Source organism: Condylura cristata, unplaced genomic scaffold (genome assembly GCF_000260355.1).
Source record: "Condylura cristata isolate star-nosed mole 26May11 unplaced genomic scaffold, ConCri1.0 scaffold00009, whole genome shotgun sequence".
NCBI lineage: Eukaryota > Metazoa > Chordata > Mammalia > Eulipotyphla > Talpidae > Condylura > Condylura cristata.
Genome location: NW_004567110.1, coordinates 2,250,762 through 2,265,848, shown reverse-complemented (window position 1 = coordinate 2,265,848; position 15,087 = coordinate 2,250,762). Strand labels below are relative to the sequence as shown.

Sequence of the window (15,087 nt, the reverse complement as noted above, 5' to 3'; positions counted from 1 at the left end):
GCGGGCACACCGGAGCGCCCTCCCGCCGCCGGCCCGAAACTGTGGAGAGCCCACCTGGCACTTACGCGGTCGGCGGCCCGGGCCTGGCGGGCGGCGGGGCGAGGCAGCCTCTGCGGCCGCTTCCCCGGCTCAAACCTGGAGCTTTCGACAGGCGGCCGGCCGGTCCCGCTACTGCGCATGCGCGGGCCCGGGCCCCGGGCGGTGGATCCGCTCCGGGTTTTGGAAGAGCCGCCGCTGGGGCGGGGAGGGAGGAAGACCCGGAACGGGAGGGAAGGGAGAGGGAAAGCGGAGGGAGGGGAGGCTGGGAGACGGCTGGGGGCCGGTGAGCAGACGCCTGAGGGCCCCCAGGGGAACAAAGAGGTTTTGCTCCCGGGCCCTCTAGTCCCCGGGGCTAGCAGGCCTGGCTGCAGGCTCTGGCCCTCCAGCAGGGCCCTTCAGCACCCCTGTGGCATCACACCCCTAAGCCGGACCTGGCTGGGACTCTGGTCCAAGACCAAGCAGCAGGGGTATACTCCATTCTCAAAAGGAGTATAAACTCTCCCTCTCACAGGCTGGGAAACTGACAGAAGCACCTCCCAGTTCCTCTAGGTGGGCCTGCCCCTCTCCGCGGGGGGTGGGGGGGAGGCGAGGGGGGTGCAGGCTACACCCAAACTTGAAAAGGCTGGAAGAGTGAGCTGGAAAGGCACAGAGAGCCGAGCTGACTGCAGAGTGCCTGGTCTCCCTGGGGATACGCCCAGCCTGGCCCCCAGCAATCCATTCACAGCACAGGCCCCCACCAGCATCCCCTGTGGGACAAATGTCCGAAGTCCCAGGGCCAGGGAACCCAGCATCTAGGTGCGGAATCCACTTGAAGATTTGCAGCCTCTGTGTGGGGGGCGCTCCCTGGTGGGGTAGTGGGCTGGAGCTCAGCAGCGAGAAGCTGCCTCCACAGCTCCAGTGCCAGCTCTATCCCTGCCCAGAGGTGACCCACGGGGCCCAGCAGACCCCTCCTGTCTCCCTGCAGCTCCTCTCCGCAGTGACTTGAGTAGATCTGCCTGTCCTGCTCCCTGCTGTCTCTGGTGAATTCACTGTCCCTGCACCTCTGGTCTGTACCCCAGTTCTTTATGCATAAATAAGTAAAATCTAAAAAAAAGAAATAAAGCAATAACTTAAGAAGGACTTACATACATGCAATGGGAAAAGAATGATACACAAGGAATTGCAAACAACGACGCCTCCTGGGAAGGCTAGGAGGAGAGCAGAGGACCAGCAACCCCTCTCTGTTGCGGACTTCTGTGAATTTCCTTTTTAACTTGAAAAAGCCCACCACGTGGCAGAGGGCTGAGCAGCTGTTTCGCAGACACAGCAGAAGGAGAAAGGTCGCCGCCTCGCTTTTCTTCAAATCAGCAAACATTTATTGACTGCTGTGTGCCCGTGCTGTTTTATGGCATATTTTATTATTCATGTTTTTATAAAATAATAATATGCTAACCCTTCTCCTGCCTAGGAGCAGTGGAAAACCAATCAAGCTTTTGTTGACTCCCTTTCCAAGGAGTAGAGATGAGTCAAAAAGTGAACGCGGTTCTAGGCCCTAACAGGCAGAGCCGGTTTGTGGCCGCAGGCAGGAAAGGTTTTCAATGGAGATGCTGTGGGGCAAAACCTCAGGTCACCCCACAATGGCCACCAGGGTGTTGCTCCAGGACTTCGGGGTGCAGGTTGAAGGCTCTACAATGCAGAAAACAAATGTTAAACAAATGTTTCTTTGGAGATCTGTGTGCCAGAAAGAGAGCTCCACTTTAGCTCACGTGTCTTCTTAAGGCCCACAGAAGGTGACTATTCTTAGAGCTGAGGTCCAGACAAGACACACCACTTGGCTGGGGCCCCCGGGGGGCCCAGTGCTATTCAGGGATTCAAATGCACCTGTCCGGCTGCATGACCTGGCTCTTTCCATGGTCCTTCTCTGCCTTATCGCCTCCATAAATGGACTTTGGAAAGTAAGACTGAATGCTGGCAAAAGGGAAGTTGCTATTTTTGTGCGATGTTTCTCTGTTTGCAATGTGCCTGCTTGTAGTAATGTATTTTGTTGTCCCAGAAAAGCTGAGTGTGAAGGGACAGGGAGAGGAAGCTATTCCACATTTTTAGAAACGCTGAGTCTCTGAGAGTGTCAGACTTGAAGTCCCGCAGCCATCAAGTGGGATGCCCTGACCAGTGCCTCCTTTGAGAGCATTAACATCTTGCAAGTACCCCCGAGCCCCCCAACCCCCATCAGGAATTCAAAATATACCAAAGCCTGTCTCAGAGTCTGCAGGTACAGTTGGGCTGGAAGGAACCACCAAAACCACGAGGCCCAACCGCACACTAACCTCAGGCCCCCGTGAGCCCCAAGACAAGTTGGGGATGATGAGGCAGCTCCGAGGCTGTGCAGGAGCCTCAGAAGCATGAAGAGGGCCCCAGAGGGAAGGGCGACAAGTTCCAAGGGGGACAAACACCCCAGGACTGGGGGCAGCAGGACCTTCTGGAATACGGGTTATAGAGAAAAAGGATTCCAGGATAAAGGCCGGACACAGAGACTTACCGCTGGGCACAGGGGGACACCAAGATGGCGCATGAGACAAGGGCAAGGCCCCCACGGGGGGGGGGGCTTTAGGACAGTTGACAGTCGGGGCAAGAAGGGCCCCACTCCCTGCACGCCTCGCCTGGCCTCCTCAGCCTGTGCCGCCTGGTCTCACAGTCCGGCCGAGTCCCGCTTTCTGTTCCCTGTCTCGTCCATCAACTTTCCTTTCTCTAAACAAACCTGCCTCTTCTCGCCTGCCTGCCTGAGCGTCTGCGAAGTTCCTGCTGCGGTGTCGATGTCCGGAGACACCAACCATGGTGGTCCAGTGGCCAGGGCTCGGCGCTGCCCCCGCAGCCTGGGTCCACCCTGGAGGACGCTTCTCTGAAACACCTGATGGAACCTCAGAGAGGGCCGAAGCCCTCCGAGGGAGGGGTGCGGACAGCTACGCTCCAGCCGGAGTCAGCGCACAGCTGGGCCCGCCTGCTGCCTCGCTAACCCTGGCGGCTCACGGCGGCCAGCGAGGATCGCATCACAGCATCATTGTCAGGATTAAATGAAGCCAAGTCCGAGAAAGCACTGAGACAGGCCTGAATGCGCCCCTGTGTGGCTCTGGGAGGGGGTGACCTCATCGGCTGTCTTCCTAGGGACAATCCACGTTTCTGCCCGCTGTCCTGGCCGAAGTGTTCTGCTCGGGTGACATCAGCGACGCTCTGTGCAAAGCCCACCTCTTCTTGGGATTCTGGCTCCCAGCAGAATTGGAGGGCTCTGGTGTCCCCATGCTGTAAGACCTCTTCTGCCCTGCAGTCCGCGGACGCCTGTCCACTGTGCTGCGTCTCACCGGGAGGGTCAAGTCCCCGCGCCCAGAGATCAGATTCATGCAGCTACCCTTACTTACTGGCCGGACACTTGGGCAGGGCATCTACTCACAGCGGTCCTCTCAAAGTCACAGCCCGTGGGAACTACCATCTGCCTGGCCGGCGGTGCCCACGTGCCTGTGCACATTTCTCAGACCATTCACTCACTGTGACCTTACAAAGCAGACGGTCCTCACTAAAGTGACTAAGCAACAGCACTTCTTTTTCCTCTGGGGTGGAGCTGAAAGATGAAACACAGGAATGAAACGACGGCTATTTACACGTGGAGTTCATGACTAATATGTCGGTTGGGGAAGGTTGCTTTAGGTCTGGAGTCAAACTTCTGGGTTTGGCTTACTACTCCCTGCGCCCAGCAATAATTCAGTCAGGTCGGGGTGTCGGCAGTGCAGGACCACACCACAGGCCCCCGTCAAAGGCCCGGAGACCTACAAGCTAAGAGGGGCAAAGCTCGCTCCACCGCGTGAGCCCCCACAGACAAAAGGGATGGCGTGCAGGGAGGCAGGGCCACCCCGGCACTCCTCGCAGCTCTGGGAGCAGGCGGCCCCAGGAGGCCGCCTGGGCACACCCCCGCGGCCAGCGCACAGGTGACAGGCCTGCAGGGCCACAGGCGGGACACTGCACAGCGCCAGCCAAGCCGTGGGTCCCCGCAGGTCAGGGGCCCAGACCGGCACCAGGCGCCGGCACCCACGCAGCTCGCTCCCCAGCCCGAAGGGATCGCGCCATTCAGCGCTAGCAGGAATGAATGGGGCTCCCCAGCCGCCCCGGGGGCTGGAGCGGCTCCCGCAGGTCCCTCCGGACCAATCAACGACTGGGCTCACCTGCCCGCCCCCGCCCGCCCCCGCGGCTCCGGCTTGGCTGCATGGAAAGCCCGGAGCGCTGGATCCGGGGGCCGGCTCGGGGCAGGGCAGCACTGCGCCTGCGCCAGAGGGGCCACAGGGCGCTCTAGGCACCCGCTGCGCCCTCTGCGGATTTGAAGGCGATCGATCTGTTGCTCCTGAACAGAAGTTAACCCCTTTTGCCTCCCCTCACACCAGCACCCCTGCAACACCTAAGAGCCCTTTGGCTATCGAAAGCGGTCAGACTGGAAGAGGGGGACCCAAAAGGAACCTCTCCAGGGCAGGCCCAGCCCGCTGGCGGCGCAGGGGGCGACCTCAGCCGGCGACCGGAAATGACGCAGCGTGAGCGGAAGGACTGAGGCCCAACACCAGCTGCCGGGGCAAAGGAGCTCCTCTCCGCCTCTGGGGGCTCAGAGGTGGCAGACAGGGCGGGCACCCCATGGGTACTAGAGGAGGGAGGGCCCTGGGGCCTTGCTGAGGTGCCTCTACCCCCACTGGCCGCAGACACCAGCCCACGAAACCAGCAGAGGAGCTGGACCGCCCCGCCCACTGCCGCCCCCTGGGAAACCCTGCCCACCCTGTCCGCTGGACTGTCCACCTGTGTCTGACCTTAACGCCCACCAGCGTCCTCGCTTTCCTGGAGGCCAGGTGCCCACCTTGTAGGCTCTGGTGTTCGGCCGCCCACAGGACGCGTCCAGCCTCCACGGGCTCTTCTCCCGTCCTGGTGCCCTGGACCTGCAAGGGTGGTCAGCTGGTTGGCAGTTTTCACTTTTCTACACTTCGTTACTTTCTAAGTTTACATACATTGATTTATGAGGGAAAAATAAATTATTTTTAAGGAGACCGATTCTTTGTTCTCAAGGAACTTGTTACTTTGAGAGCACTTTGAGGAGTCACTTTTTAATATATCATTTCAAATGATGAGAACCGGCACGAATTGTAAAAAACGCTCTCGTCACACCTCCGTAGTCACCAACTGTTTCCCTTTTTTGCTTCATTTGTTTCATTTTCAAGATAGGGAGATAAAGATCTGCCCTAAAAATACTTTGTAGCTATTTCTCCCAGTCCCGTCCAGACCACATGTTACAGCTAGTGGACACATTTTTTGTATCCTTTCCTTTGCAACAACTTCCCAGTTTCTGTGTCTTTCATGATCCTGTTAAGGGGAAGCATGTCCTAAGGGAACTATTCGGACTTGGGCTACCCTGTAACAATCCTAGTATGTTGGGATAATGCAAATTAGCTGTTTTGTAGAATATTCCAATTTGAGTTTGTCCGAGACGCTTTCCTCATGGTTAGATTCTGATTGTGTTCTTTCTTTTTTAAGATTCACTGATGCATACAAGAACTGGGATGCAGCCAGAGGTACAGGGGGTGAGAGGATTCACCACAGACAGGGTGGGGAGCAGAACAGGGGGTTGGATCTATTGAGATACACTGCTGAGGGGAGCAGCTAAAGACAGGAGGGGTCTGCTGCTCCCTGGGGGGAAAGGATAGCTTCCTCAAGCAAGGAGGGTAATCCCTCCCATAGTTACCTCCCAGGCATGAGCTTTGGTTTGTCTCACTGTGATGTTAAGTCACTTGGCTAAGGTGGCTGTTAAGTTTCTTCACTGCAAAAGTTAGTTCTTCAGTTCTTGTAATTCAGTAATTTGTGAATTTTTAGAGATGAAATTTCACACACAATCTATTCTTCATGAACAAATTCAAAGTCCTGAAGAGCATAGTAGATGTTTACTGTTTGCTACATTTTACACAGGACATTGCAATGTGAGATTTGCTGGGAAGTAACATGTTCACCAAGCAGATATGAGTGGATGGCAAATACTGTTTATTTTACTAGGTTTCCTTCGTTTATAGAGTAATAAAGATACTTCCTATTTCATGAAGTGTAATTAAAAGCACTGGAATGATTTCCCATCAAGATAATTCATTTTTCATGTGAACAACTACATAAGTAGATGTCATATATTAGCCATTAATTTTCGGAATTACTAAAAAAAGAATCCCAAGTACACACAAGCATGCACATAACACACACACACACATACAAACTATTAAAAAAAAAGCTGAAAAAGTATAAATGTGAGCAGCTGGCACTTATTGAGTGCTCCCCAGAATGTGGTGGCCACTTGTAGAACAAGAAGACTTGTAAATGTAAACTATAATACATCCAACTCAAAAAATCTGATTTTACATTTCAAAATACTGTAAATATGAAAATAAACTTCCAAGAGACAGTCCCAGTAACACAGGGGCAGCTGCAATTCCAAATGTGACCAGCAGCCAGCAGAATACGCCAGCTAGCTCCTCCAGGAAACCATCCCTGCGGCCCCGTCAGGACGCGGTTGCCTCAAAAACCTAAAATTTTGCCACTGTCGAGGGAGGTGGCGTCAATCTGTTCTGTACAAACTCAGAAAAAGACCAAAGCTCAGGGAAAAAACACAAGGCATTGAGTTGACTGAGCAATGGCTTAGTTCTCGAACTGGGTGGGCAGAGACCTACATTATACTGCTGTACATATTATATATGTTACCTGTAAAATAATCTGATTTGAAGTCATGTGCCTCACAAGTCCAGCTATTGTGTTCCAGGTGATACCATTCCTTATACCTTCTGTGTGTAACTGCATTAAGGCTGCTTTTTTAAAGGAAAGATGGAGGCTGCTTGTCTGCTACCTGGCAAGCTGATGCAGGATTCATCTGAATTATTCATAACAGATCAAACTCTTCAAGTAGCATCAATCAAATAAAAAAATTTCAGGAAAGAACATGAATGCAGACGCCCCATGCTACCAACTGAGCAGTGGGGTTTCCCACCAGGGGATGGCAGGCTCAGATACCTCGCCCTGGGAAACCCTCCGGTGGTCATGGCGTCGCCCCTAAAAATGCCTAACCCTCGGCTATCCAGGCATTGCCAGGTCTCTCCTTCCCCCTCTGAAGCAGAGGACTCACTCACCCACAGAAACAGTAGGAAGGAAGGCTCTCGCTGGGGGCGCCAGGCTGAGCCACAGGACTATCAGGCTATCACCAGGCTACCCCGGCCAGGGAGGGGCCCCCGGGTGCAGCAGGCCCCTCCTGTCTCCCCACTGCTCCCCTCAGCAGTGGGTTTCAGTGGACCCATCTGTCCTGCTCCGCTCTGTCTCTGGGGCGTCCTCTTACCCCTACACCTGTGGCCTGTACCCCAGTTCTTGTATGCATAAATAAATGTTTTTTTAAAAAAGAGAAAAGAACAAGGAAGAAACAGAAGCAGGGTGGAGGACGGGCAGGCGTGGGGAGGGCTGGGGCGAGAGTCCCCCCCCCCCAGCGCGGTGAGCACCGCCCAGGGTCACCGCACTGCCGGCCTGTGAGAGGCAGCGCTTAGCTGTTCCGACTCAGGGAGGATGGGAGGCCGCGTGACCACCTCGCCACGCCGGGGTACGACGCGGTGGCCACTGCTGACGCGGAAGCGCGTTGGGTCAGCGGCGTGCGCCTTGAACGTGTACGGCGTTAGATGTCAGTCGGGACTCGACCCTTAGATTAAAAAAAAGACTCCAGTCAAGCTGCATCGGAGGTAACGCGCCATCGCTCCGCGCCCGATGGCTGCCGCCCTGCTCCTGCCGAAGGAGCTGGGTGTAAGCAGGAAGCAACGACGGATGTTCAAGGGGATAACTGACCTGGAGCTCGAGAAACCGCGAGCCCAAGCAAGACGGAGTAGACGCCAGGAAGTAAGAAGATGAAGGCGTCTAGATCGTGTTGCGGCAAGAGCCGAATGGAAGGGCAGGGCCGGGTGTCACGGTGCCCAGCGATGTCCTGGGAGGTTGTGGCGATGCGCAGCGAGCGGCCTGGGACTGCTCGTGGCCGCTGCTGGGCCCCACACTGAAACGGCTCTGGAAACCAGCTATTTGTTCCGCACTTGGCGCAAGTCTCAAGTTATCCAACAATTATTAAAAGGAGGATATACACAGCCTGGTGGCTAAAAATACAGCCCGCTTCCGCCTGACTCAGGCGTCCTGGAGCACGCAGGGGGTGTGGCCTACAAAGTGTATTTTTAAAAGTGCAGCCAAGTTTGGAAAGTAACCGCTCCCCTGGCCCGGGAACAGGAAGCAGCCTGTGCGTGCAGAACCGCTGCCTCGCCTCGGCCTCCCGACCAGCGCGTCGCAGGGCAGCTGAGAGAGCAAGTCTTCCCGGGAGCGGCCCTGAGCTTCAGCTTCCGGCCCGAGGTGTCTGTTCTCCGTTCCTGCCACTGGACCCCCCCACGCCATTTCAGAGTGCTGCCCCCACAGGGACACTAAGGCTCTTCTCGCCGCCTCCCCGTGGGCCCCTGGGCGGCCAGCCCGGCGCACCTTCGTGGGAGAGGGTCTGCCCGACTGCCCGACCGCAGCGGCTTCGTTCCCACAGCGAGACCAGCCCTGCCGACAGAGCCGGGCCTACGCGGGACGGGGCGGGGAGCCGCCTTCCTCCTCGCCACCCCAGGGCACCTGCTATAGCTCTCACTCTGCTTGGGGCAAAGGCCCCTGCCTCTCTCCCCTGCCTGGACCCAAACCCGCCACATCTGTCTTCATGTGCACATGCAGCCCCCCAAAGCACGTCAGCAAGTGCCAGGAAGGCCACCTTCAACAGGACCTTACACAAATTTCTAAAATTGCTCTGTCCGGGCCCTCCCCAGGGGCACAAGGGTTAACGCACAGCACCATGATGCTGCCTGCAGCTACTGCAACACGAGTTCAACCCTCGGCCAGGCAATCAAACAGGGTCAGCTCCTGTCTCCCCGCTGTGCCCCGCAGCAGTTTTTCACTGGATCTGCCTGTTCTGCTCCCCTCTCTGTCTCTGGGAAGCCTCTCGCCCCTCAAACCTCTGGCCTATTTCTTATCTGTGTCAAATAAATAAATCTTTTTAAAAAGTTGAACCAAGGAGGAGAAAGATCTGTAAGATGGTAATGGTGATACTGAACAAAGGAACTGAGGAAGACACAAGCGGAAAGATACGCCCTGTTCGTGAACAGGAGTCACGTGGCTGAGAAGTCCAGACGGCGCAGAATGATCTATGGACTCAGTTCAATCCCTATCAAGCTTTTTTAAAAAAAAGATTGACTTATTTATGCTTACAGAACTGGGGTACAAGTCAGAAATGTGGGGGTTGAGAGGATTCCCCAGAGATAGAACAGGGAGCAGAACAAAGTCCACCGTGAGGGGGCAGCGCGGGTCAGGACAGGACTGCCGCGCCCTGGGGGCCACCCCCTTGGCTGGGGATCGAACTCATGCTGCAGCAGCTGCAGGTAGATTGATAGCCTGAGACATAAGCCCGGCACCGCCGGGGAAGGCCAAGTTGGATGATTTCTGGACATTAATCAGATGAGTCATTATTGGACATGTGATTTACAAATATTTTCTCCCATTCTGCAGTTTGCAACATTAAAGCATTGACAGTGAAACTTCACATAACATAAATCTACAGTTCGTGACAGGACACCAAGGGAAAAGCAACAGGTAAGCTGAGACGGCCGGGCGAGAGCTCTTGTGCTCCAGAGAGCACGATGGAGAGAGTGAGGAGACAGCACGCAGAGACCTGCAGCCTGCCGAGAAAGCGCTCCGCCATACCTGCTGGGCGTGACCACTCGTCACCCAGGCCAGGTGACCCACCTGCAAGTACAAGAGGAATCTCCCGTCCAGAGATTCCGCCAAGCAAGTGACCAGCGAGCACAAAGGCGCTGGTCATCGGAAATGCACCCAGCCCCCCCGCACACCTGGGACCGGGGACAGTCCAGGACGGCCCACGCGCCGTGCAGTCGCAGGGTCCTCACGGGGGAAGAGCGCCGAACACCGGCACACTGGATGTTGGGGGGCGCCCGGGGTGCAGGCGCCTCCAGAAGCTGGAAATGCCAAGGCCTGGCTTGCTACTATCCTGAAGGTGCCTGGCTTTCACCAACTGGCCCCACAAACTTTGAGGTCTCAGGCGAGGAACACTTACTGTGGGTCCCGCACCAGGGTGGACGGGACAGGCCGGGCGCGCCCTGGACCTGAGAGCGGTGGGGCCCTGGTGTCCAGGCTGGGCACTGGGCGCGGGGCTGGACTCTGGCCTGCGCAGCTGCTGCTTGTCCTGGGCTGCCCGGAAGCAGGCAGTGGCCCCGGGGGCTTCTGGGGCAGCCCTCTGCCTCCATCCCCTGCAGCCAACAGGCTTCAGCTGGCCCTTGCAGAGTCAGGAGCCTCTCGAAGGCGATTTCTCCTGTGATTGGCTGAATTTCTGCCAAGCCCAGCTGGGCCACGGGGCCCCTAGCAGCCTCCCAGCAGCCGCAGCAGGTGCTCGGCCGCGGACCTCTGGTTTCAGGCCTCTCCTCCAGAAGGTGCAGATGTACACGGGCCATCTCAGCACTGGGGGGACTTGTTACAGCCACAATGGGAACATGGCACGGCCCACATTTACGGGGGCAAAGGTGCCTCCGTGGGGTCCCACAGTAACCTGGGTCCCCAGGAAAAGGGGGACCCTTTCCCACCCAAAGGAGGGTGGAGCTGAGCAGGAGGAGACCTGGAGAGGAGACCAGAGAGGAAGCAAGAGGGTGGGCCAGAGGGAGACCTGGGGGCGCAGGGAGCAGAGACCCGGAGGCGGCGGTCCTCGTTTCTCGGCCCTGGGCCGGGGCAGACGGGGTGAGACTGAGGGGGGACCGTGGCAGCGTGGGTGTGATTCCCCCAGGCCTGTCTGGCCACTGCTGGCCCTTCTCCGTGGGTCCCCACGGAAGGACCTTTAGACAGCGGCGGCTCTCGGCCCTGCTGGGCCAGCCCCACGAGGGTCAGGTCACTTTGGGTGCTTGATTCAGAAACTACACCCTCTGTCTTTCTGCACTGCACACAGACTGTGGGGAGTTTCTCCCGGAGAGATCTCACACGTTGTGTCTTGATGCAGCAGATGGCAGGAGCTGCTTAGCGCGGGCAGGTTTGGGGGTTTGGGACGTCCCCTCCCTGCCTCCTGCGTGACGCCTCCTCCGTGAGCAGAGAGCCCAGGTCTCTGCAGAGGTTGGCTGGTTCCGGCCAAGGTCTCCATCTGGCCCCTCACTTGCTGCGTTTCGGCCAGGGGTGCAGGTGGGCCTCGGGGAGGGCTCAGGCCCCAGCAGCTTTTCGACACATGGCCCTGGAGTTCTTCCTGGGGAGCCTGTCCCGGGAACCAGGCTGCCTCCTTTCTGAGCCTATTTTGTGACCCCGAGGCTCACCCTGGAGGACGGGCGGGGGTGGGCGCTGCGTGGCCCTTCTCCTTCCTTCCCAGCCTCAGCCCCCCACTGCCAGGCTGAGGCAGGAAAGCAAGGCAAACCCGCTCCACGCAGCTGGACTCACCCCAGGGCCCAGCTAGCCGCCCCTCCCGCAGAGGTGGTGGTCAGCCCAGGACAGCGCGTGCTGGGAATGAATCTCCTCAGGGGCGTGTCGGAGCGGGGCTGCAGGAAAGCGGGCCAGCACTCGGCCTTTCCCCAGAACACGCGCTCTCGTATCTGAGCTTTGCTAGGGCACCAGGCCAAGCCTGTCCCTGTTCAGGCCTGAGGGGGCAGACCTGGAGCCAGGACCCAGCTGGGGCCCCACCCTCGCGCCAGCCGAGGCAGCTGGGGAGGCAGCCGCCGCTGCTGCCCTAGGAGCGGCCACAGAGGGCGTGGTCATGCTCTGAGCCCTCTGTGCCTTGCAGATGCGGGTGTGAGGCCCATGTCCCCCGCCGCCAGACCAGCCCCAGAGACTCTCTTCTCCCTCTCCAAGCCAACAAGCCTCTGCACAAGTGCAAGAATACCAGCGTTCCGCCCGTGCGCGAGCACCCCGACTGGGCTCTGCGGTTGGCCCTGTCATGGACTGGATGAATGGGCCTGGACAGGCCTGAGCACCCCCTTGCCAGTAAGTACTTCGGGGAGCCCATGAAAGGCGCTTCGGGCAGCCAGAGACTGATCTGCTCAGCCCGAGTGGGGAGAGAGCTGGTTTCCGTGGACAAAGGCCTGGGGCTTTCTTGTATCCCACCAGCCACTCCCGATCTAATTCCCAGGGCCCCGACACCATGGTAGAGAGCTGATGAGAAGGACCGCAGAGGGCCAGCAGACACGGGGTTCACCAGCAGCTCCCCCACACTGTGCGCGTCTGCAGCGCCCAGAGGCAGCTTGCACACGTCTCCGCACGCAACCAGGCCCACGGCCACTCACAGCCCTGCCTGCAGCGGGCTCTCCAGCCAGCCAGCGACAGATGGCAACCGTGGGCACTGTTGCCAGGGTTGCTGCCCCAGAGAGGCGTCTCTGAGGCGCACCGCCAGTTCAGACACCCAGCACCCCATCCTCGTGGCGTTTCCAAGGGCGCGGATGCTCATTTCAACCTTCATTCAGGAAAGCAGAGGCAGCTTTAGATGTTTCAGAGGAAGATTTAATAACTAGGATGCTGGGATTGCTGCAGGAGCATGAGAGCAGGCAGCTAGCGCTGGCCCTGGCGGGCCCCGGAGTCCACTGGCCATGGGGCCACCGGCTTCTGAGCCCAGCCCCGGGCAAAGCTGAGCTGGCGCTCACCCACGTGCAGGGATGATATCCACGTGGGTAATGCCAGCGCCTCCTCCCCCTCCGCGGCAGCCTCTCCTGTTGACCGGCCCAGAAGCCAGCTGCAGGCTAGGCTGGGAAGCACTTCTGGTGGCCAGAGCTACAGAGACGCAGGCTACCTGCCAGCAAGGATGAGAAGCCCCTCGGACATCGCCGGCCACCTCCCGACTTGGGGTGCGCGAACAGGACCAGGGGCTGCCCTTGGTCGGGGAGGCCTCCCTCAGGGCCGTGGCTGCTGCTTACCTCTCCCGAGGTGGAAGCGTGTTTCTTATTTTGAAATGGTGGGCATGTCCCCTCTTCTCTGAAGATCTCCTTTGCCCCCCTCCTTTCTCCTCAAGATGACTTCCAGCTTCCGGGTCCCTGCCAACTCGAGTCTGCCCCCTTTCCTCCCTTCTCTTCTTTCTCCAGGTGCCGCTCTCTCCGTTATCCTTCCGAATCTTAACCCGCCCGCTCTCAAATGTGCCCCAAAGAGAATGACACTCTCACCTCCTAAAACAGCTAGAGAATCAAAACATCGGAAAGCTTGAAAATATGTCCACACCAAATTCCTACAACTTTACTGCCATCCAAAGCCAGAGAAAGAAGAGATGGCGCAGCTAAACAGGCCAACTACTGGCAGTGAAATGGAAACAGTAGTCAACACCCTCCCCGAGAGCAAAAGCCCAGCATCAGACGGATTTACGAATGAATTCTGCCAAATGTTCTATCCTACATGAATTCTTACCAAAAATTGAGAAAGAAGGAATATTACGAAATTCATTCAATGAAGCCAACATGGCAAACAAGACCAAACAAAGAAAAAAAAGAACGCTTCAGGCCAGTCTCGCTAATAAACACTGATGCAGAATCCTCAATAACATCCTCGCCAACAGAATCCAGCAACGTGCATCAGAAGGATAACGCCCAGGACCAACCCATCAACAAGAAGAAAAATGAGAACCATATGATCATCTCAATAGATGCAGAGAAGGCATTCGGCAAAGCTCGACATCAATCTATGATAAAGGCCCTTGAAACTGTGGGAACAGAAGGAACATACAGGAACATGATAAAAGCCATGTTTGACAAACCCAAAGCCAACAGTATTCTCAATGGTAAAAAGCTGAAAGCCTTTCCTTTGGGATCAGGAGCAAGACGAGGATGTGCACGCTCGCCACTGCTCTGCAACATCAGACTCTACGTCCTCGCTAGAGCTACAGGACAGGAAAAAGACACACAAAGGAATCCACACAAGAAACAGAGAAAGAAGTGAAACTATCATTATTTGCAGATGATATAATATACTTACAAAACCTTGAAACCCCCACAGAAAACTAATCAAAACAATCATCCAGTTTAGTAAAGTAGCAGGATATGAAATCAACACTCAAAAGTCAGTAGCTTTCCTCTATACAAACAACCAGCAGCAGCAGAAGAAATCAAGAAAACCATCCCTTTTATGATTGAAAGAAAAAATATCAAATACATGAGGATAAACCTAACAAAAGAGGTGAAGGACTTAATACAAAGAAAATTATAAACACTTTTGTTAAAAACAAATGGACACAAAGAAATGGAAAGCCGTCCCTTGCTCAGGGATTGGAAGAACTCACATGACCAGCAGGGCCATCCTGCCAAAAGCATTTGACAGACTTAATGCTGTTCCGACAAACTCTCCATGACATTCTTCAAAGAAATAGAAATAGAACATATCTTGGTGAAATTCACACGGAGCCACAAAAAACGAGAGAGCCAAAGCTCTCCTGCCTAAAACAAAGGAGAGCGGAGGCGTCACCCCCAGACTTCAAACTATACGACAGTCCCAGTGTGGTACTGGGACAAAGATCGACACACAGACCAGTGGAACCGGACAGTCAGCCCCAAAATAAAAGCACACATGGATGGACAACCAATCTTTGGCAGAGGAGCCAAGAATATGCAATGGAAGGAGAGTTTGCTCAACCAGTGGTGCTGGGAGGACTGGACCAGCGTAAGCAAAAGAAGGAAACTAGACCGCTACTCACACCATGCCCAGAAACCAGCTCCAAATGGCTAAAATAACTGAACATAAGACCTGAAGCCATAAAATATGTTGAAGAAGATACAGGTAAAACACTACAAGACATACATCAGCCCCTAGGGTAAAGGAAACGAAGCAAGAGGCCTGTCTCAGCAAGACACTCATCAAAACCCAGGGGGAGAAACTCTGCACTTCACACAGCTGATGAGGGATGGATCACAAAGAGAAAAAACACTCACAGGGCTCAAGAAACAAAGTAAAGAATCCAGTCAAAAAGTGGGCGGTAGAGGCCCTCCCTGGTGGCGCAGCGGGTTAAAGCACAGC

The 15,087-nt window shown here is 56.1% G+C and overlaps 1 protein-coding gene and 1 long non-coding RNA gene across 2 annotated transcripts in view; both read right to left on the bottom strand.

Moving 5' to 3' along the window:
* TRAPPC9 (trafficking protein particle complex 9) overlaps positions 1–148 on the bottom strand; it is a 133,557-nt gene extending 133,409 nt beyond the window's left edge. The window contains exon 1 of the mRNA XM_012722892.1: positions 66–148. The gene's annotated coding sequence lies outside the window, so the exon portion shown is untranslated. The remainder of the gene's footprint in view (positions 1–65) is intronic.
* A 1,272-nt stretch (positions 149–1,420) lies between these two features.
* Positions 1,421–15,087, bottom strand: part of LOC105853417 — a 16,042-nt gene continuing 2,375 nt past the window's right edge. Inside the window, exons 2-3 of the long non-coding RNA XR_001145281.1 lie at positions 4,901–4,979; positions 1,421–3,628 (exon numbers count right to left, since the gene is read on the bottom strand). This is a non-coding gene — a long non-coding RNA (uncharacterized LOC105853417). The remainder of the gene's footprint in view (positions 3,629–4,900; positions 4,980–15,087) is intronic.